The 23677-nt window shown below is 35.2% G+C and overlaps 1 protein-coding gene and 1 long non-coding RNA gene across 2 annotated transcripts in view; both read left to right on the forward strand.

Annotated features, from left to right (window-relative positions):
- The window catches only part of LOC135085050 (pyruvate dehydrogenase (acetyl-transferring) kinase, mitochondrial), a 144290-nt gene that overhangs the window by 92043 nt on the left and 28570 nt on the right, over positions 1-23677 (forward strand). The window lies entirely within an intron of this gene.
- Positions 5783-6505, forward strand: LOC135084953 (uncharacterized). The gene is made up of 2 exons (XR_010259980.1): positions 5783-5993; positions 6330-6505. It is a non-coding gene; the product is annotated as an uncharacterized LOC135084953 (long non-coding RNA).

Here is a 23677-nt window from a genome sequence, read left to right on the forward strand (position 1 = left end):
AAATAAATCGTCAATAAATTCATATTCAGTTATAAATGGTTATGCAATGAACAAGTGATAAATTTTACAATGCCTACCTGATTAATTACTTTTATTGTTTTGGTAATTGAAATTAAGTTTGTTTTTTACTAATAAATAAAAGAAATTAAATTTAAAAGTAGATATACCTACCTATAGAGACCTACCTAAACCGAAAATCCAAACTCATACAATTAATAGCAGCTAATGCTAATAGTAATAATAAGAAGTTTAATGTAAACAAAAGTTTGAAATTTTATTATAATTGAACAACAACATTACCCACTTAAGTAGGTAGATAATGTATCCAAATTACTAAAGAAAACAGTAAATTGTATTAAAAACAAATGCCTACCAGTTAAGGTATGTAATGATGGAAATCAATGATTATACAAATTAGTACTAACCTATTTTACGGTAACTGTACCATTTTGCAGTAAGTTCATATTACAGTAATTTTATTAGGCTAATCCTACCTAAAAAATGCATTGCATTGATACAATATTTCCTAAAATAAAACTAATGCAAATTCAGATAACAGGCTTGCCTAACCCCATTGAGACAATAAGTAGGTACCTACCTATCTAATTTCTGCTTATCAAACATACCTAAATTAAATTAGTAATAATATGAATCAAAAGAAATTTAGAATTTATGTTTCTGTAAAAATGAAAAATATTATAGGACCTTAGTAGGTAGTCTAAGTAGGTATAGGACCAATTTCAAACATGATGAATATTGATAACTTCAATCAATTGGTGCACATCTATTTGAATTTAATTAATTTATGACAAGAGATAACAATTAAATGTTATTAATACCACTATTCAAGTAGGTAAATTATAATTAGTATAATTATTAATCTTGATTTATAAAAGGCTAGATATTATGGTCAGATCCAGACTTATACAAGTTCAAAAAAAGTACCTATACCTAGTAAGATGAATGTTAAATCAGAATTCAACGCACTAAATTGAAAATATTGATAAATAAATACAAATATAACAAGCGCAGGATATAAGTAGTATCAAATGCAAATAATCCTATTGCAAATCTGAAGGTTTTCAAATAATATTTAAACTGCATTGATATTACCTACCAATATTTGAGAAGGATTCAATCAAGTTCTTATTATTGATTTGATTTCAGAGCAAATCAATTATTTTAACTACACTGAAACATTAATTAAATTAGATGTGATTCAATAAATGCTTTGTTTAGGTATAATAAGAACTAAAGTTATGCTTACTTGTGTATTTTAAATACCTAATGTAACACCAATTTCAACAGTAAATAATCCTACATGTAAAATTATTTTACATAACTATTCATATGAAAACCATCTCAGAGTAAGAAGATCTAAATAACTTTTATTGATAATGTTAATGTATGTTCATCAACAATGAAATGATAACTTGCCTGTTAGGACATTATTAATACAAGTACCTTGTGTGGAATTGACATGTTTCAAAATATAAAGATTTCTTACGTGTTATTAACTATTTACTGTTAGGCATGGACCTTTTTTATAGGTCCATGATTGTAGGTAGGTGTAGGTAATTTAAATAACTTGGCAAATAGAATAAGGGGCTACGCCCTTGTCAACCATATTTAGAAAATGTATAAAGTTATTGACTTGAAAAAGCTAGATCTTATGCAGTTATGAACTACCTACAACACCATTGCCATGTCAATTATAAAAGAAGAAAAATGGCGGTCCATAACTATTCATCAAAGCCAAACATAGTATATTTTTAACGAACCAAAGGACCTAAACACAGAAAATAATGGAAAGAAAAACAAATAAGACTTTATAAGACTTACCCGTGGCGATGCAGACGGCCGTGGTGGAATCGTAGTTGAAGCGGGGCATCGTGAAACTGCAATTATACACATTTAATGAACTAAAGAACCACAAACTATGGCACTGAAGAACCTAAAATACACTTAAAACTTCGATCATTACACTTTAAAAAGTTTTAAACCATAAAAAGTTGTTTGTTTAACATTATTTCATTTGTTTTACAATGGCGTCCCCTTCAACAAAAATGATGCCTACACTAACGGAACGATGAAAAGAAACAATTAAGTTGATATATCATCAAAATTGATTTGTACAATAGTATTTTATTATTTGACAAACCTATGGATAATAATTTTAATAATATTTACACATAACTTACCGCGATGAAACAAGATGCAAAACAGTTGCGACCGAGAGGGAGGCGGAAGTGAATGAGCGCGAAATGTCTCACTCAAGGAAAGGGGCAAACTTTTTTTGGCCACAAAACTTATGACCATAGACAACTTTTGTTTGGTGGTATTTAACCTATTGGTCACCAACCTATTTCGCCTGGAACAGTAAAAAATATATTTCTGTTTTGAAAATAAAGATTTAGGGTTTTAGGCAATCGCAAAAGTACGCATAAAATAACTAAAGCATTTCCATAAGTATTTTTATCAAAGAAATATTGCACGGAAATGTTAAACGTTTTGTATTTTAAAAAAGACCATGGCGCTCTAAAGGATATAGAACGCAACTCAGATTTTATTTAATCTGATTTGATTATGATGAATTATGATAGAAAAATAATTATTAATAACAATCGGTTATTATGAATAATTTGGTAAATGTGATTAAAGAAATCATTCACGTATGTATAAAATTAAATAAACTGCTTAGGGTTGGCCCAAGGTCCACCCCCGCCGCATCTAAACCTATTTATTAAATTTTAAACAGTTCGTTTAAATTTTAAACATTCCAATCTCATTATACTAATTTATATTAAGATATCAAAACGTTCAAAATGTGTTGCTGTACACGCTGTACACGAGCCGGTGTTCTTTTTTAAGATATTTGTAAGTGATAAATTAATGTGATTACTTTTTTACTTTTACCTCGACTGTCGGTAATTATTATTAATAACTGGTAAGTAACATAATATACATTAATTAAAACGAACTGTCCCACCCGTGACAGTGACAGGGGGGCGCCACCACCGTCAATACCGAATCGCTGGTTCCGATTTTTGCCACGTTAGAAACTATATAGTTGAAATGATGGTGGCGCCCCCCTGTCAATGTGTTTGGTGACACTGTTCAGTTTAAATTAGTTCATCTATATGACTGTAAGTAATGAACAGCGCAGCCGCCGCCGGTCTTATTGATCCTTGAGGGGATAATGACATTAATTAATCAGTAAGACTATGGATCTACTATGGATGGACTATGGAAGTACTATGGATCGAAATAGCGATTTATGGACATATTGATTTTTTTCTTTCACAATTTCTATTTGAAAAAAATACTTATCGAACGTAACTTACGTTATTCTGATGAATAGACGTCAGTTGCAGGTTCACTTGGGGTAACTGACAAAGTACAGTTTTTCAGTAGAGCCGTTTAAAGTTTTTTTTCGTCTTAAATCAGACATAACTTTTTTCCTATTTAACCTGTTTTAGATCTGATTTTACAGAAATGCTTAGAATTCTACGCGGTTTTAGATTAAATAAAAAGAATTATCTTATATGTCTTAGTTAAGGAAATAAATTGCAGTTACACCAATGTATTTTTGTACTTTTGACAGTTACACTAATTTTATACCAAACTTTTGGAAAAAACATAGGTCAAATTGGTGTAAGTACTGCCAAATTTAAAGTAATTTGATATATTTGCTGGGTTTTGTTTGCTTAGTTGCTGTATAATTTATGTAAAAGTATTAAAAAATAAGAGAAGTCATAAAAAAATAACATTTTATCGTTTTCTTTATAATTTTTTTTAATTTTATTAGAAGTAACTTATATTTTATTCATTAAAAAATGTTAAAAAAGCCACGGAAATCAAGAAAATATGTGTATTTAATTTTTTTAAGACAGAAATATTTAAATAACTAAAGTATTACTGTGAAACTAAGTAATTTGATTATTTTTTTAAGCTTTGACTTACCATTACCGTATTTAGCTCTACGGGGCAACTTAAACTGAAAACAAAATGGATTTAATTTCCCACCTCTTTATAGCAATGTTGAATTAAGGTCATGAGTACTACAACAGTAAAAGTAACAGAGTAACAACAGGTTAATGTTAACAACGCGCCGTGACGCCTAGTTGGCTGGATAGTTTGCTCAATTTCAATATTTTTTTTGTTGAGCTAACTTTAACTTCTTTAACTGATACTGCTGGTATAATAATAATGTAATATGCCTTAAGCCGTGTGGTGACGGCAGAGTAGAATACATTTGTCACCAACCCCTACTCTTCCCGCGGGTGTCGTAAGAGGCGACTTAGGGACTACACATCAAACAGAGAATGGGCAGCAGCGCTCTCTGAAAAACATCAATCTTTTAAACTGCGATCTTCAACCCGCCTGCCAAGCGTGGAGATTATGGCAAAACCCTCCACTATAGTGGAGGAGGCTTATAGTCCAGCAGTGGACTGTAAAGGGCTGTTGATGATGATGATGAATATGCCTTAAAACTTTCTAAATTCCTATTTTATTTCATGTTATAAACCTTAGCAAATCAGTGTAATTGCAATGTTTTGTAGCAAAATTTTTACATTATTACAGATACATCAATTCAACCTGGTAAAATTATTACAATGTCAGTTACACCAAAATTGTGAAGGAAATATGAAAAGTACACCTGAAAATGTCCGTGTAATTGTATTTTTTTAAAGCTAGAATTTTTTCACGTATACCATTCGAAAGAGCAGAAAACACTAAGAAAAACTGTATATTTAACTCAAAAACCGTATTTTGTCAGTTACCCCAAGTGAACCTGCAACTGACGAAATGTCGTTAAAAGTTTTTCTCTAAAATTAATAGTTTGGCTGGAAAAAAATATTTTCCGTTTTCGTTGTATGGAATAAAACTTAAAGTGGTCGATTTCGACTAAGCCCATGGCTTGTTGACTATAATCCTAAACTATCAGCGCGCGCCCAAAGTTGCCCGTTCAGAAGTTACAAGGTTCCAAAATATGAGTTAAATATTTGTCAATAATTTAAGGTTAATTTAAATTGTTAACGTATGGAATCTTTATATTTTCGTTGAATCTTTAAAGATATTCCAAAAAAAGTCACTTTTACTAACTTTTTTTTCATTTTTCAGAACCACATAACTTGTGAACGGGCAACTTTAGGCGCGCGCTGATAGTGTAGGATTATAGTCAACAAGCCATTTCATTCCATACAACGAAAATGGAAAATATTTTTTTCCAATCAAACTATTGGTTTTAGGGAAAATCTAACGACATTTATATTCATCAGAATAACGTAACGTATCGACAGGTATTTTTTTCAAATAGAAATTATGAAAAATATCGCTATATCCATAAATCGCAATTTCGATCCATAGTGTGACGTAACCTATCAATATGAATTTAAAAAATAGAAGTTGTGAAAAAAAAACACTGTCCAAAATTTCGCTTTTCGATCGATCCATAATAGAAGTTTTTTTTTAAAAACATGATGATGACATTCACAACGCTAAAAAATTATTATTTTTATCTCATAAAGATAAAAGTAAATTATGCCTGCTCCACTTTTACCTACTTTCGAGGGACCTTAATTTTTCAGTCGTACAAAACAAAATTTGACAGAAGGGCGCTACACGGGTTAAAATTCACATTTTTGTCCTTTGACGTTTCAAAATCTTTTGATTAAATTTCCGAACGAAACATCCTATCACTCTCTAATCTATGGTCCCTACACCCCCCCTCTTGACAAACTGTCAAACAAAAGTTTGTTTTGAATTGGTTGGTGTTGTTTTGTTCGAATGAAATTAATAAGATTGTAGTTACTTACATACATATCTCAAAGAAATAATTTATAGCTGAAACAAGTGATCTTAAAAATAATAGTAACAGAAGCCTTGTACAATATTGCAACAATATCTGAGTTTTCAATGTGATACTGTTACGTTAACTCTATGCATATTTTGCCTGTGTAAAATAAAGAGAATGGTGATTGCAGCGTAAGGTAATGCTTGATGATAACTATGAAACGTTTGATAATTGATGGCACTATTAATTATTCAATAATATTTAAGAGGTCAAAGTTTTTGAGGATGAATGTTTTTTACTCTTGCACTCTAAAAGTATTGTACAGTTTTGATGAAATTGTTTAACTATAAAGCTGGGTTGCACCATCTTACTTTAACAAAGATCAAAAATCTATCAAACTTCATTCAGAAAACACCAGTTATCGTTAAAGTTACGGTCAAAGTTAGGTAATGCAACTGAGCCTTAATGTTTACAACAAAATGTAAGCGCAATATCTATCAATTTAATTAAAGTTATATATTTTACTTTTCAGATGTTAAAGTGATCAATAATGATGTACAACTTGTCCCGGAAAACCAATATTTAATGAAAATTAATAAAATCTTAACAAACCAAAGTAAACTGTTCATAATTCCAAAATATTTAATTGAATATAAATTGATTATTATCTTTAAATAAGCCTTCTTAATAAATGAGTGTTTTAAAATTCATTGGGTTTTAATTAATATTAAATATCTAATAAGTTGAGATAAAAATGATATAGGAATGTTATCAACTGAACTAAGTACCTAAATATACCTACTATAATAAAGTATCAATCAATCATCAATGTTAATGGAGTTCAAGATAATAGTAATATTTTGATGGTAATGATACAGACGGAGACAAGGCTATTTTCATAAATAAAAATAGATAAATAAAATCTTTTAAATACACTAAACTTTTGGCTCTTGTGCATAAAATCTTACTTTTACAGGCATGGTATGCAGCTAAATGCATCAAATAAATTATTAAGTAAATACTTTTATTTTTTTTACTGTTATAATTTTGCTGTGTGTAGGTTTTTCATATCCAGATTTTTTCTTAGAGATTATTAGTTTTCTTTGTGTAATGAAGTACTATAACACTAACTTTATTTATTAGTAATACTTATCACATTTAGTCTCAACATTTGTCATAATAATATAGGTACGAGTAGGTTTTAGTAAGTCCTGTTCTTTATATTTTAATAAAATATTAAAATATATTACCCATAATCAAACCAACTGAAATCTATTAAAAATTACAACCTGTAGGTATTTTTATTGCATCAATCGTTAGGGTTACATATGTATAAGGATGAAATCTCTCTAACAAACTTGATAAATCAAATAAAATGAAAACCATGAAATCTTTCAATGCAGTTCTCTTTCTTTTCAAAAACAAAGGAATGTTTTCTTTCAGTAAAATTTTCTATCTACAGTATTATGAGTACTTACTTTCCCTCTAGGTAGCATTACAAAATTCCACCCTGTATACTATTTATTTAATTAATTAATAACTACAATTTATAACACACAAAAGTTAGTGAGATGGCTGAAAGAAATTTCAGTTACATTTTAATGAAACTACCTACTATGATATACATAATGTTTTTTTTGGTTTAAAGAACATTTATTTCTCATTAAAAACATTACAGTCACTTACATGAGAAATTAACAAATTTTATGTAGGTAGATAATTTACAAGTTGTCCAATAGCCAGAACAAGCAGATAAAGCTAATGATAAAGCCAGTTCTATTTCTTTTTAAAAATAAAGGAATGTTTTCTTTGAGAAAAAATTTCTATCTACAATATTAAGAGTACTTTCCCTCCAGGTGGCATTACAAAATTCCACCCTGTATAGTAGTAATATTTTGTTAGTTATGTTTGGTCTAATCTACTTTTTAAATTTCTTTCAAAATATGTGCTTAACTATCTATGTACATAATTATGTAGGTAGTTAGGTATTTACAAAGAAAGCTTTGGCGTGCCGCGTCAGTTGCTGCTAAGGCGTAAGTAATCATTCGACTTGCACTTTGGTTTTATGTTCCTATATTATTTCATAATGCCCGCTCGTTGCACAAGTACCTATAACCTATGTACAAGTTTCTGATTCTTGCTTAAGAAATATTATGAATTAAAATCTATAAAAATGTGTAGGATATAACTACCCACAAGACACGGGAGGAGCAGTTACTTAGTGGGTTATATGGTGGGGCTCATCACCTTGCCAGATAGGTAAGGACCATGTCGCAGTCAGATTGTATAATCCGCCGTTTTACATTACAGCTAGGCATTTTGCATTACAGCTCTGTTTTGTAATACGGCGGATTAACGTTTAGCCGGATTGAATACGGCTGAATGAAAATCCGCCGGAATGTATTCGGCGCCAAACGTTCTTCAATACGGCTAGCCGTAATGTAAAACAGCGGAATGTATTCGGCGCCAAACGTTCTTCAATACGGCTAGCCGTAATGTAAAACAGCGTGTCATTCATTACCCACCGCTTTGACAGTTTTTAGTTCCTATTTTCAATACCGTGGCGCTGCCGGACAAAGTGGCTATGGATTCTGGTGTTCGGCGGAATCCTACACAATATTATTAGTGTAAAAATATGAAATCATGGCAGTGGCCGGTGAAGATAATTTTATCTTAAAGAAAAATAACCCAGAAAAAATGACTAAAACTTTATTGTTTTGAGTTACCTGTTCCCTTTGATCATTTTTAATGTCTAAAAAAGACTAAAACCAAATATCTAATTAAATTCTTAAAATGTTTAGAAAAGTCTTATTGTTTTGTTACTTTTTTTTAGATGGCTATCCCTTGTGATTTATAAATAAGTAAAAAAAAATACTGAAGCCAAATATATTATTTAGTATACAGTAACGAAGGTAATAATTCTTAAAATCTGTCTTATTAAAATTTATTTTCATTAAACATTGTTTTATTTTGTAAGTATGGTCACCCTACAATCTATAGAAGTACGATGCGGCTAAACGTGGGCCGCCGTATTGAAGAACATATCGCAATGACAATCCGCCTAAACGTTGAACCGCCGTATTACAAAACAGAGCTGTAATGTAAAATGCCTAGTGGTAATGTAAAACGGCGGATTATACAATCCGACTGCGACAACCATATGAGTTGTGAACGCGGGACATTACCAAGTATCGGCGTGTGCCTCAAACATTCGTCAACGGTCCCTATTCGGTTTCAAACAAGGAAAACGTCATTACGCCTTCGGCTTTCAGTGTGCGGCATGAATGATATATTGTGCTGGTGGCCACTGTCCGAGGCCTATTAAAAGGGCAGGAGATGAAGAAGTCGATTGGTCATGTCGAGGACTACAGCCGGCAGAAAATGGTCGTTGCTTACCTAAGTGGGCTTCTGGAGCGGTATCTATTAACTATATCTGCAATGATGCTACCTGGCATCTAAACCCCAAAACGCCCGTAGCCCATCAATGCTTGTGTCATCCGGTTGGCAAATGACCATGCTACCCGATGTCGCAGTCACTATGCCTAGACAGCCTCCATCACTCGCCACTGGTACCTCCGGAGTAGGGTTGCCAGGTCCAAAATCACAAAAGCCGGACTTTGTGCTTCATTTGGCCGGACATGCAATTAGTGTCGGCTCATGAGTGAGTACTATCATCATCGGTTGCTAACGAACATCCTGATGCGTGCGCTTCATATGATTCTGTGGCTCGACTTTCGCGAGCGCGGCGCGCGCTTTCCCTGGCGCGGCAACCAAATAAAAAGCCGGATAGGCCGGACAAGGCAATATTTGGCCGGACAAGTCCCTAAAAAGCCAAACATGTCCGGCTAAAGCCGGACGCCTGGCAACCCTACTCCGGAGCCGTCCTGTGAAACTACCCTTAGTGTAATTAAACGCACTGCCCTCTACTCTATAGAAATAAACCAGAGCCCCGATTACGGTAACTTTTAACGTCAACAATCCAGACACGCTTCTCGATTCTGCGATACGATTGGTCGTTCAACAGCGTACGTCAGCTGTTTTGACCAATCGTATCGCAGAATCGAGAAGCGTGACTGGATTGTTGACGTTAAAAGTTACCGTAATCGGGGCTCAGTTAACCAAGTGAAGTGCGTGTCGTGCCACGCGCAGTGTAGGGTTTCGTAGTTGCCCGTCGTTACCACAATATATTTCAGAAGCAAGCAATTACTTCATCTTAAGTCACTTTTAATGGGGGGACGCCTTACTTAAGTACTCGAACAAAAATTGGCTTAAAGTGCTACTTTAATATTTTGCAAACTGAATCCGTTTAAATAAAAAAATAGTCTTAGAAACTCCCAAGCCATTATAAAAGACTTATATACAACGATACCCTACAGATGGGGTATAAGATTAAAAAAAATCCCCACTTTACATAGGGAAACTACACAAAAAAAATATTTTTCAAAATTTTATTTTATTACTTTGCCGACGTGAAATAAATACATACCAACGGTGAAGTAGCAATACCTCCTATAATTTTTTAAGAAATCGATTTTCATTTTTCATTACAATAGGCATAAAATTTAATTTCATGTGAACATTTTCCATTCGAAATAAGGGTTCCTTGTCAGGATTATGAACCCTAAAAAAAAGTGATTACCTACAAACTTATTTGCAGTTGTTAGTAGACAATATTTACAAGTTACTACGTAACTCTCGGTGCACGAATCCGATTTTCACTTGAACGGTTTTTCGTCTCTGGATAAGTAAGTACATAATATATTTTTGTGTTTTTCTCCTTCTCTACTTAACACTGGGCTGCAGTCCTGTCTTAAATATTAAATATTAAAATTAATGGCGATTTTCGGGCTTTGAACTATCGTTCGGCCTTCGGTCTCGCCTTAGTAAGCTCCTGTATACAATTTGTATGGAGAATTTAGTTCCGTTACGAAAGTGATTGACAGCTTGGCGGCCATCTTGGATTTTCAAAATTCTGTATTTTTCCCTTGATCTGGACTACTTTCCGCACCAAACCCCATTTTTACTCTTTCTCTAAGTTTACCGAGTTCCGAGCAGCAATGCCAAAACCCCATGTCCAAAAATTGTGTAATCCCGTAACTCCAAGTGTTGCCAGGTCATCGAGATAAAAATGGTCAAATGTCATTAGTTTCACTAATTTCCACACGTTTCAATAAAAAAAATCAATCACCGGAAGTCATTATTTCCATTTCTTTCATATAAGGACCAAATCTCCAACAATATGGCAACATTGCAGAAATTTCTTTACCCAAGCGATACCTCTTAACAAGACACATGAACGCCTCATACAACCCAACTTTCGCGAATATTGCCATCTACCCTAATAATGCATTTTAAAAATACGAAAAATGAAACTTTTTACCAATCGGCCGCTTGCTCCGCCGCCATCTTGATTTTTCCATGATTTTTTATTTTTCCAATAATTAGGGTCATATAACCAACCAAACACCATTTTTACATTTTTTCTGCCATATCTCCATCTGTCCGTTCCTTAACTATAAAGATACCTACCCATGTCGCAAAAAATACTTTTTCTCATAGCTTCCAGTGTTGCCAGATGATCGAGAAGAAAATGGTCAAATAATATTTTTAGGATTACTTTGCACGAGTTCACATCCAAATTTTTGACCGGAACTCATTATTTACATTTTTTTAATTTTTTTGACCAAATCTCCAAAAATATGGCAACACTGGTAAAACTTATTTACCCAAGCAACACCTCTTGACAAAACACACATACGCCTCATACAACCCGACTTTCCCAAATGTTGCCAACTGCCCGAAAAATGCATTTGAAAAATCAGAAAACTGAAACTTTTTATAAAATGGCCGCCCGCTCAGCCGCCATCTTGATTTTCTTACATTTCGGATTTTTCCCATAATCTGGGTCGTATAACCGACTAAACCCCATTTTTGGATTTTTTCTCCCATAATTATGTTCTTCTGTCCGTCCATAACTTTAAAGACACCCATGTCGAAAAAAATACTTTTTCCCGTAGCTCCCAGTGTTGCCAGGTGATCGAGACGAAAATGGTCAAATGTCATTTGCACGACCCCTTTGCAGGAGGCGTCATCCAAATTTTTGACCGGAAGTCGTTATTTCTACTTTCGACATTTTTGGACCAAATCTCCCAAAGTGTGGCAACACTGGAGAAATTTCTTCATCCAAGCAAAACCTCTGGACAGAACACACAACCGCCTCATACAACTCGACTTTCCAAAATGTTGCCAAGTACTCGAAAAATTAATTCCAATATTTCGAAATTTTCAACTTTTTACAAAATGGCCGCTCGCTCAACCGCCATCTTGATTTTTTGACATTTCGGATTTTTCCCATAATTTAGGTCGTATATTCGACAAAACCTCATTTTTATTTTTTTTCTGCCACAACTCCTTCTGTCTGTCCTTAACTTTAAACGAAAATTTGTTTTCCCCGTAACTTTCAGTGTTGCCAGACTTTTTTGATAAAAATAGGGAAATATCATTCGGGTCCCCAATCGTCACCAAACTGCATACCAACTTTTTGGAATTTCTAGAAATTTCCATTTTCTACTATCCGGGGCCATGGTGGAAAATTTTCTACCAAAATGGTAGTTTTTTCCGATTCATAGCAACACTCGAGGCACAGACCAACAATCGCTCGGAACATTGTACCCTACGCCGGTGTCGTCAGCTACCGGAAAATTGGTGTCAAACTTTAGGGAATTTCATGATCGCAACAAAATGGCCGACGGCTCAGCCGCCATCTTGTTTTTTGATAATCTGTGAATGTGGCTCTTAAGAAGACTATACATGTCACAAATATTCAAAAGAAATTTTCAAAAACAATTGCGCAACTCAGAATGTCAACTCCCTAAATACACCCCTGAAATCTCATTTTCAATCCAAGATGGCGGCGCGGCCATTTTGTTTTTCCGTTTTTTTCTCACATTTTCGAACACCAAATGACAATTTCAACCGGCCCACAAAAAATAAAAAAATCAGGACGAAAAACGAAAAAGTTGGTGTGTCAAAAAAGGCCGCCATTTTGTTTTTTAGTACAAAAAATCTGATAAGCTGCGTGTTGAAAAATCTAGTTCAAAACAAGTGCTGTTACTCGTACCCTCCTCCTCTCTAAACCCCCAAAGATAGCCATGATCAGTGAATCAGTCATTGAGTGGTAATCGTGCTAAGCATACAATTTGTATGGCTCTCCATTCTAATCTCTATTAGTTCAATTACGAAAACGGCTGAAAATTTGGCGGCCATCTTGGATTTCTAAAATTTTGCATTTTTCCCTTAATCTGGACCATTTTCCGCGCCGAACCCCATTTTTACTTTTTTTCTATCCTCACCCAGTCCCGAGGAGCAACGCCTTAAAAACACCCATGTCCCAAAACTTTGAGTTCGCCTAACTCCGAGTGTTGCCAGGTGATCGAGATCAAAATAGTCAAATGTCATTAGTTTCACCTATTTGCAGGAGGCGTCATCCAAATTTTTGACCGAAAGTCGTTATTTCAATTTTTTACATTTTTTGACCAAATCTCCCAAACTATGGCAACACTGGAAATTTTTGTTTTTCTAAACGACACTCCTTAATAAACTACGTAATTGCCCCAAACAACTCGACTTTAGCAAATGTTGCCAACTGCCCGAAAAATGCATTTGAAAAATCAGAAAACTGAAACATTTTACAAAATTGCCGCCCGCTCAGCCGCCATCTTGATTTTCTGACATTTCGGATTTTTCCCATAATCTGGGTCGTATAACCGACTAAACTCCATTTTTAGTTTTTTCCTGCCATATCTCCTTCTGTCCGTCCTCGCCTTTTTCTACGTTAGCTAAGCCCCCCTGCATACAATTTGTATGGAGAATTTAGTCCCTTTAGGAAAACGGGTGAACGCTTGGCGGCCATCTTGGATTTCCAAAATTTTGCATTTTTGCCTTAATCTAGACCATTTTCCGCGCCGAACCCCATTTTTACTTTTTTTCTAACTTCACCCAATCCCGAATTCATTTGTTTCTACGATTCCTCATTCCTCCGTTGTCCCAAAACTTTGAGTTCCCCTAACTCCCAGTGTTGCCAGGTGATCGAGTTGAAAATAGTCAAATGTCATTAGTTTGACCTATTTGCAGGAGGCGTCATCCAAATTTTTGACCGGAAGTCGTTATTTCCATTTTTTACATTTTTGGACCAAATCTCCCAAAGCATGGCAACACTGGAAATTTTTGGTTTTCCAATCGATACTCCTTGACAAACTACGTAATCGCCCCATACAACCTGACTTTCCCGAATGTTGCCAACTACCCGAAAAACGCATTTGAAAAATCGAAAATCTGAAACTTTTTACAAAATGGCCGCCAGCTCAGCCGCCATCTTGATTTTCTGACATTTCGGATTTTTCCCATAGTCTGGATCGTATAACCGACCAAACCCCATTTTTAGACTTTTCCTCCCATATCTCCTTCTGTCCGTCCTTAACTTTAAAGACACCCATGTCGAAAAAAATACTTTTCCGCGTAGCTCCCAGTGTTGCCATGTGATCGAGATGAAAATGGTCAAATGTCATTTACACGACCCCTTTGCAGGAGGCGTCATCCAAATTTTTGACCGGAAGTCGTTATTTCTACTTTCGACATTTTTGGACCAAATCTCCCAAAGTGTGGCAACACTGGAGAAATTTCTTCACCCAAGCAAAACCTCTCGACAAGACACACAACCGCCTCATACAACTCGACTTTCCAAAATGTTGCCATGTACTCGAAAAATGAATTCCAAAAATTCGAAATTTTCAACTTTTTACAAAATGGCCGCCCACGCCGCCGCCATCTTGATTTTCTGACATTTCGGATTTTTCCCATAATCTGGGTCGTATATCCAACCAAACGTCATTTTTATTTTTTTTCTGCCATAATTCTTTCTGTCTGTCACTAACTTTAAAGACACCCATGTCGCAAAAAAAACTTTTCCCCATAACTTTCAGTGTTGCCAGACTTTTTTCATAAAAATGGTAAAATATCATTTGGGTCCCCAAACGTCACCAAACTGCATACCAAGTTCTTGGAATTTCTGGAAATTTCCATTTTCTACTATCCGGGGCCGTGGTGGAAAATTTTCTACTAAAATGGTAGTTTTTTCCAATTCATGGCAACACTCGAATAACAGACCAACAATCGCCCGTAACATTGTACCCTACTCCGGTGTCGCCATCTACCGGAAAATTCGTGTCAAAGTTTGGGAATTTTTTGATCGCAACAAAATGGCCGACGGCTCAGCCGCCATCTTGTTTTTTGATAATCTGTAAATGTGGCCTTAAAGCAAACTATATAAGTCACAAAAACTCAAAAGAAATTTTCAAAAACAATAGCGCATCTCGGAGTGACACCTCCCTAAAAACACCCCGAAATCGCATTTTCAATCCAAGATGGCGGCGCGGCCATTTTGTTTTTCCATTTTTTTCTCACATTTTTTAACACACCTTGGCAACCCCAACAAACCACCTAAAAAGAAAAAATTCAGGACCAAAAACAAAAAAGTTGGTGTTTCAAAAAGTGCCGCCATTTTGTTTTTTGGTTCAAAAAATCTAAAAAACCTGGGTGTCAAAAAATCTAGTTTAAAATAAACACCAACAATTTTACCCCCCTCCCCTCTAAATACCCCAAAAATACCCCTGATCAGTGAGTGAGTGAGTGAGTGGTAATCGAGCTTTATATATTATAGATATGTCCTCTTGTAATGGCTTTTAATTAATTTGGATAAATCATCCTTTTTTAATTTATCATCAAAAGGCACCTCATGTCGTCGTAGCCAATCTTGCATTTCTGGCTTGGTAGAGGCCATAGTCGGCTTTTTTTCTACACTAACCGAATGATAAGCTGCATTATCCATTACTATTACTGAATTTGGTGGAATATTAGGCATCAGCTTTTCATTTAGCCATTTACTGAAATTCACGAATTTAATTGTATCGTGATAATCACCTGTTTTACATTTGGATTTAAATATCACAAGTGCTCCATCTACAAATCCAGTGTAGCCACCACAATGTATGATGATTTACCAATATGAGACAATACTCCGTGTTCATCCTTTGATTGCCAACATTTTGAAACGTTATGAGACGCATTGACATAAGTTTCATCAAGATATAAAATATGTCTTCCTTCTCTACGATACTTTTTAACAGTATTTAGATATTTCCACCTCCATTTGACTGTTCAATAAGGAGTTTCCTTTCAGATCCGCATTTTTGAAATGTAAAACCTAGGTCAAGTAATAATAATCTTAAATATTCTCTGCCGCAGTATAATACATTATCTTCTCTAAGGGTAGCGTTCAAGGATTTCAGAGTTGGTATTTTTTTTTTAAATGTGTAATACTGAGTAACTTTTCTTCTTATCACGGCTTTTTTGAAATCATCTACTTCCACCCTTTTCCTGCGGCTTTGTTTCGATTTCTTCGGTGATTTAAATTTTTCGTTGTTTTTTTAATAATTTTCCTTGTTGTACAATTCTGGATACAGTCTTTTCCGATAGTCCAGTAACGTTTGCTACGGTTTTGTTTAATGGTATATCTTGTTGATATTCATCAGAATTTGGATCCAGTTTTTTTTTCTAAAATATTCATAAACGTTAAAAGCTATTTGCTTGCACTGACTATTAATTTTGTCCGAAAATCTTTCGATTCATCTTAAAAATGTAATCTCATGTATAGCCCTCACAAAGCGTCCGTAACAAATAACACAAGCGATCGCTAGCCGCATCGCCAGCGAAATGAATTTTGACAAGAATGCGCCTGCCGCCCGCACCCCGTACAGTCCCCGTTTTCGTCACGCCCCTGTGTCCCCGCGTTCCGCAGGCGAGGACTCATTTAACCGGCCTACCTATAAATACATTGCGCAGTAGTTGAGCATGACATAAAGTGGTTGCTAACTAAATCGTCAATGTACAAGTGTGTTAGATTTTTTATCACCACTGATTTCGATATCGCTGTAACTGTTACGGCACTGAATTCGTTCGTAAAAATGTTTAGTTTTTTTTATTTATAAGCAAAATACCAATGGATTTGCAATACTTACATGTAGTAAATGACTCCATTGTTCCTGTAGTTCTTCGTTTCACTTGTTTTATTGCACGTAACGACGCATTATCCAAAATATCGGAGAACATTTCCTTAGTACGACTGAATCGCGACTAACCTAGCTACGCGGCCGATGTTCGTTTCTGGGCATATCGCGGAGACACGCGCCACGCCCCCGTTTCACATCTATTCCCTTCTATGATCTGAGGTTGCCTAACATCCTGAGGGCCTAGTTTACATCAAACGCGGTCACTCAATTCATATGACATTAAATGCATGACGGATTGTACAGCCTAACAAATGCCATTTATGTTAGTAAAAGAGTTACAAAATGACCTTTATGTTAGTATGGATGGATGTAATGCATCTCATCGACATATTTTATGGAACAAGTAGAACCTCGATTGCCTTATGAGTCTTGACCGACAGATAACGGAGTGTGAATGAGCCGTGCATGGCACATAGCACGTAGGCCATTTACTATCGTTTGGATATTGATCTCAACATAAGGCCCAGGAGATTGCCATTAATTGAAATATCGGGACTATTCCCACCTCTCGTTCCTACCGCTGCAACTCCTGTATAGCCAAGATCTACAGCTTGACCGCCAACAACCCAACCAGTGAAGGTCAAGTTTGTCCCGGGGGCGAGTTAAACTGTCATTGGACCCGCAACGAAATTAATCAGAAGAACATAGCAGTTTGAAGTTAAGGTTCGACTATCTGAATTTAAATAATTCACATGGAAAAGTTCTTCCAAAAGCAACATATAAAGTGTTATTTCTCTGTTAGATTGGCTCAAGTGGAGCAAATTAGAGACCTGTCTTCTTCAAAGTCATATTTTATTTAAATGGACGAATTGCCTCAATCTACTCCCAATTATTTTGCACCATTCGCACAATGAAGTGTATTAAAGTGCGGTGTTGCAGCACTGATTTGTTTTTATCCGCCTTTAAAAAAAGGCCTCTTCCTATTTTTGGAGTCGGTTAAAAACAAATTCTCAATTTGATTAGTATGTTTTTTAATTATGTCATACGTCGTAATTTTGGGATGAAGATGACCTTATACATGGTGTCTCCTTAAGTGTGGAAGTAACAAAAAGGATTACCTACCTAATTCTACGGCTCAAACGCAAAAACTTTCCTTCCCGAAGTTCCGAAATTCAAATGTTTAAAAAAAACCTTGGTGTACAAAATTATCTTGTACTTTTTTGAGAATTTAGATATTGTTTCTTTGCAGTCAAGTGTATGAAAATGTAGGTAGGTAAGTACCTATTTTAAAAAGTTACAGTTAAAATACGCAATTACAAAAACAATGCAGCTAACAATACGGTTAGATAACCGAGTTAATGTGACAATAATGATTTAAAACGCAGTTAGTATATTAGCATACAATAGACTGCATAAACAAGCGTTACTTGACAGAACTACAATGCATTCATTTAGATGGACTTAATGACTAATTATTTTTATTGTTATGTCCATTTCATGATTAGAATTTTTTGTGATTAGCAATTATTTGTTTGATTGAAAGGTTTATTTTACAGTAAAGTTGTTATTCGCATAATATTTGACATTTCTGTGTAGAAATGCGAAAAAATACAGAGATTGTCATCTTTTAAAAAAAGGGTGATAACCCCTTCACCCTTTTTTTAAAAGATGACAACTTGACCACCTACGTAATTTATTCATTTTAATTCATAAAAAAATATAATAATTGATTTTAATTTTACACCCTTTTAAAAATTATATGATATAGAGGGCAGATAATGTACCATCCTAGACTGCAACTCACTTAACACCAGGTGCGATTGTGGTCAAATACCAGTTGGAAGAGCAGTCGCCCTGCAAGCGAAAGGTCGTGGGTTCGATTCCCGCTTTAGGCAGTTCGATTTTTTTTAAATGTTTATTTAAAATACCTGCCTTGTTATGCATAAAAAAATCACTTCCATTCTACAAATTCTAAAAATAACAACAAAACAGAAGAACAAAACCTGTTTAATTATTCTAATCACACAATCTCGATCAAGAAGCTTCGAGATCGCCATCGCTAACAGGAAAAACATATACTATGTATATGTATCAATATACAGGGTGGAAACGATAAGTGATCTCACTCGATTATTGATGTGTATTTCTTTCTTATTAATACTACAATTGTTTATTATTAATAAGAAAATATATTGAAAATTTGACATGTAATGAACATTATGAATAAATTTCTTATTCTTATTTCTAAACTACACAAGATATGGAAAACTGGTTACTGATCCTGAAAGTATTTCACGATCACGAGCCCTTTCAAACGGTACCAATAAGTTTATTCTGTAACCTATTGTTGATACCGTTGGACAGAACTCGTGAAGCAGTTTTAGGATCAATAACCAGTTTTGCGTTATCTTGTGTAGTTTTTAATATTATGTGTATTTACCAAATGTATGGAGGCAGAAAACATTGAATTTTCGAATAGATCCAATTTATTCTGTAACTTATTATTGATACCGTTTGGTAGTTACCGAAGCACTTTCAGGATCAATAACTAGTTTTTTGATATCTTGTATAGTTTAGAAATAATCGAGTGAGATCATCACTTATCGTTTCCACCCTGTATGCGTGTCAGGAAGTCACATGACCGCGAGGTCGCTTGTAAACATAAAATATACATACACGTTGCATAGCATAACTATGGAGAACACTGTGCGTTGCTATTGTTATTAGATAATCGCTAACTCTTGTTTATTATTATTAATAACTAACTAGGTATAATTTTCTTGCATGCGTCTCTTCTTTATATGGTTAAAAGGCGTCCAGCGACTTGGGCTTCTTTTCGCTTGGCTTAGATTTTTTTCTTCCGGCAACTGGGCCTTCAATGTTTTATTAATAAATTTAACACCAAATAAATAAATATCTACTCTGGACTGGAATCTTAGAGTCGGCCCAGTCACCGGAAGAAAATTTATTTAAAAAATCAAGGTGACTTTTAAATATATTTTTTTTATTTTTCTTAATTTTCAGTGACTTGGCCCGTGCCGTGGGCCAAGCTAAAAGTGGGCCAAGTCGCTGGAAGACTTAATATTTAATGCGGCTTTCATTAATAGAAAGAGTGATTTAAGGGTCGGAAAAAAATTAAGTGGTCTGGGAGCTTTCATCAAAAAAACTTCCTAATCCGTTACTTTTTAGAGATATAACAAAACTACTGTGAGATTGTATATCTTTTATTGACCTATAAAAAAATATACGATGGCATAATATCTTTTTGTATTTACGAAACCAGAAAACTTTCAAATAATTTGCAAAAAATCCTTCAACAATAATCAAAATGGGCTAAAAATAAAACAGCTCTCTTTTGATTACCCGACTGCAAAAACAAGAATGTTTTCTTGTAAACTACTCCCGTTTAAAAGATGTTATCTCCGCCTTTTACCACCCAACGTGAATGCCAAAGGTCAATAAGAAAACCTTCGCAAATGTCAAAGGTTATCAGAAACGAGTGCTCTGGTGAAATGGAGCGACGTGCGCGAAGTTGCTTCGAAGTAATAAGAAATCACCATAGATCATTTTCAAGGAAATTTTGGGGTAAAAAGCAATATGATTTTAACTGTAAAGTAATATTTTAGTTGCTTTTAAAACAATAAATAATTGAGTCGAAAAGTGCTTACTCACTGTGATCAATTGACATTATAATTAAGTTTAAGCTACAGCAAATATTCTAAAAAAACATTTTATAGTTTTTATGTTACAAAATGTAGGCATATTATGACGTTGTTAAAGCCAATGAACAAGCCATCTAAAATAACGTAAAACGGGCCTTTTCAGGCGAGAGTGAATAGGCACTTATAGGGCAGATACCTACCATCCTAGACTGCATCTCACTTAGAGTAGGCGCACACCGTTGATTTTTCGTCGGCCGATAGTTTAGTCGGGCTGTTGATCAGTATGGGCATGTATGGGAGTGCGCACACTACGCCGATTCGATTTGGCCGATTCTTCATACAATGAGGATCATTTCGATTTTTAGCTGTGAATGCAGATTTATAGGGCTAAGAAATCCTTAATACACAGTGCAAAAATTTTTGTTCTACGACAAAAATTGACGAAGTTATGGCCAAATTACTAAAAAAGTTCACTGACCGCCCGGCGCGGGGACGATGACGTCATTATATCCGATCCGAACGCTGCCGGCGTACTGCGTGGATAGAAAATATTTTTTTCTAGCCAAATTATCAGTTTTAGAGAAAAACTTGTAATGACAATTATTCATCAGAATAAAGTAAGCTATCGATAGGTAATTTTTAAAAATGGAAATTGTGAAAAATAACGCAAAAAATCCATACGCTCATACGATTCAATGGCACGCAGAGACGCGATTGGGGTCTCCGCGGTGGTATATTTGGCGATTTATTCAAATAAAGTGTACATAAGTGTTGTTAGAGTCATATCTTCTTCCAAGTAAAATATAAAAATGTATAAGAGTATTAATTTATTTACTTCTAACAATAAGGTATAACTTCTAACAATAAGACATTGCTATGAAAATTAGAGATGAAACGGATAGTTGTTTGGCCGGATACCGAATACCGGATATCCGGCCAGCTGTTAGGCCGGATAGCCGGATATCCGGCGGCCGGATAGTTGGCCCATTGTCTCGTTGCATGTCGTGACGAGTTTAGGTGCTTCGAACGCGATCAGTGGGTCTTAGTAGACTAGACTAGTCACACTTTTTGAAAATCGAATCAGTCCGAATAGAATGTCAGATAATGCCACTTGTCTAGGGGGCAGATCAATTCGGGCAATTTCGGTTGCCATTGTGAGTGTGTGATTGAATAGCGAAAAGGACATCATCCACGATCCATACATTTTTGGTCCAAAATCAAAAGTGCCGGCCTACAAAAAAAAAGTGCTGTATTCCGACAGAACACGTCCGCCTTAGCATTTGTTACTATGACACCAAAGCTGTAGCACTACTGTGCGTCTTTCTTCTTTTTATTTTATTTTTTATCTTCTCTTCTGTTGTTTTGTTTAGTTAATTTGCAATTCTTGATGCGTACTGTAACCGTATTATACACACATCCCTGCGTTGCGCGCCCCTTGGAGAGATATCGAGCTTTCACTGTTATTATAATTACGGTTACATTATTTTTATTCGGTTTTTTCTCCAAGGGATGCGCAATAAGCAAGGGCGTCCGCGGAAGACCAGTTTCGTGACTTGCCCTTTTGAGCATGTCACAATAAATGCTGAGCCCCCCCATAGGTACAGTTTATTCTCACCTTTACCTCTTTGTTTTAATAGCCTGCATAATATATGTGTTTTTGTTGTTTTTTTTCCGTATTGTGTCTTTTTTTATTGTGTCAATAAACCTATTCTATTCTATTCGTAGTATTTGAGATCTTAAAGTCATCCACGTTTCATATATTTTTGGTTCAAAATCAAAAGTGCCGGCCAACAAAAAAAGTGCTGTATTTTGACAGAACACGTCTGCCTTAGCATTTGTCACTTTTGATTTTGGACCAAAATGGATGATGTCCATAAATTAGTTTACTTGCTGCGTAATCTGACTGAACTGCATCATGACATCAGATCATCAGTGAAAAAAAGATCGCCTATTTTATTTGGCAATCAACAGATATTTACTATTTAAGTATTCGTCATTAGAGTGTATTCACTCTATGTTTGGGCTATTGCCTAGAAAAATAAATTAGTTTTTTTAAAGGCCTTAATATGGTTTTTTGTAACTTTTTGGACTTTAAATAAAAGCCGTCATTATTATAATCCATTTTATTGATGTTTACCTCAAAGATTAATGTATTTCATTTTATTAATAGGAAATTCTCGTAGTTTTTTAATATCCGGTATCCGGCCGGATAGTGAGTTACTATCCGGTATCCGGCCGGATAGTAAATTTAGGCCGGATATCCGGCCTACCGGATAGTTACCGGATATCCGTTTCATCTCTAATGAAAATCATTTCGATGTACACTTAATACTAGAGATGAAACGGATATCCGGTAACTATCCGGTAGGCCGGATATCCGGCCTAAATTTACTATCCGGCCGGATACCGGATATTAAAAAACTACGACAATTTCCTAGTTATTAATAAAATGAAATACTTACATTAAATCTTTGGGGTAAATAAATATCAATAAAATGGCTTATAATAATGACGGCTTTTATTTAAAGTCCAAAAAGTTAAAAAAAAGCCATATTAAGGCCTTTCAAAAAACTAATTTCTTTTTCTGGGCTATTATCTCTAATGACGAATACATAAATGGTAAATATCTGTTAATGTCAAAATATTGCCAAATAAATTTTCGCTATTCAATCACACACTCACGATGGCAACCAAAATCGCCCGAATTAATCTGCCCCCTAGACAAGTGGCAAAATCTGACATTCTATTCGGATGAATTCGATTTTCGAAAAGTGACTAGTCTAGTCTACTAATAGACCCACTGATCGCGTTCGAAACACCTGTGCGGCGCTAAACTCGTCACGACATGCAACGAGACAATGGGCCAACTATCCGGCCGCCGGATATCCGGCTATCCGGCCTAGCAGCTGGCCGGATATCCGGTATCCGGCCAAACAACTATCCGTTTCATCACTACTTAATACCTACCTGTTATTTAGTTTTTCTGAGTTAAACCTACGCACCTACCTATCTATTCGCCGTTCCCATGGGCGGGCCAGCTGCTGCAGGAAAAGACAGCCGCTCCGTGCTGGAAATCTATTTAATCTTAGCCTAGAAGCTGGGTATGACTACCCCGCCCCTCTCCTCTCCCCAGGTCATAAGCTGGGCATGAC

Source organism: Ostrinia nubilalis, chromosome 27 (assembly GCF_963855985.1).
Source record: "Ostrinia nubilalis chromosome 27, ilOstNubi1.1, whole genome shotgun sequence".
Lineage (NCBI taxonomy): Eukaryota > Metazoa > Arthropoda > Insecta > Lepidoptera > Crambidae > Ostrinia > Ostrinia nubilalis.